We start from the raw sequence: 230 nt of genomic DNA, 5'->3' as shown, positions 1-230 counted from the left end.
CGCCGCGCGGGAAGGCACCGCACCCCGGGCCGCACGTGGGAGGCCACGGGCACAAACCTGCCGCACGTCGCGCTCCGTGGGCGTCTAGCACCTTCCACCTTTGAAGGCCGCAGTCGGTGCCGGGCAGCCCAGCAGCCTCCGCGGCGGGTCCCGCCCACCTCCCTCACGTGGGTCGGCACCGCTTCCGGGGCGCGGCTTGGCCCGGCCTGGCCTCGGTCCCTGCGGCTGGG

General features: G+C 77.0%; 1 protein-coding gene across 1 annotated transcript in view; it reads right to left on the bottom strand.

The window, feature by feature from the left end:
• The window catches only part of SSB (Sjogren syndrome antigen B), a 13354-nt gene extending 13192 nt beyond the window's left edge, over window positions 1-162 (bottom strand). Inside the window, exon 1 of the mRNA XM_019522780.1 lies at window positions 58-162. The gene's annotated coding sequence lies outside the window, so the exon portion shown is untranslated. The remainder of the gene's footprint in view (window positions 1-57) is intronic.
• Between the last annotated feature and the right edge of the window lie 68 nt (window positions 163-230).

Source organism: Gavialis gangeticus, unplaced genomic scaffold (genome assembly GCF_001723915.1).
Source record: "Gavialis gangeticus isolate Ggan-Ray unplaced genomic scaffold, GavGan_comp1, whole genome shotgun sequence".
NCBI classification, from domain to species: domain Eukaryota; kingdom Metazoa; phylum Chordata; order Crocodylia; family Gavialidae; genus Gavialis; species Gavialis gangeticus.
Note: the sequence above shows the minus strand (reverse complement) of the source record. Positions and strands in the feature narration are given on the sequence as shown.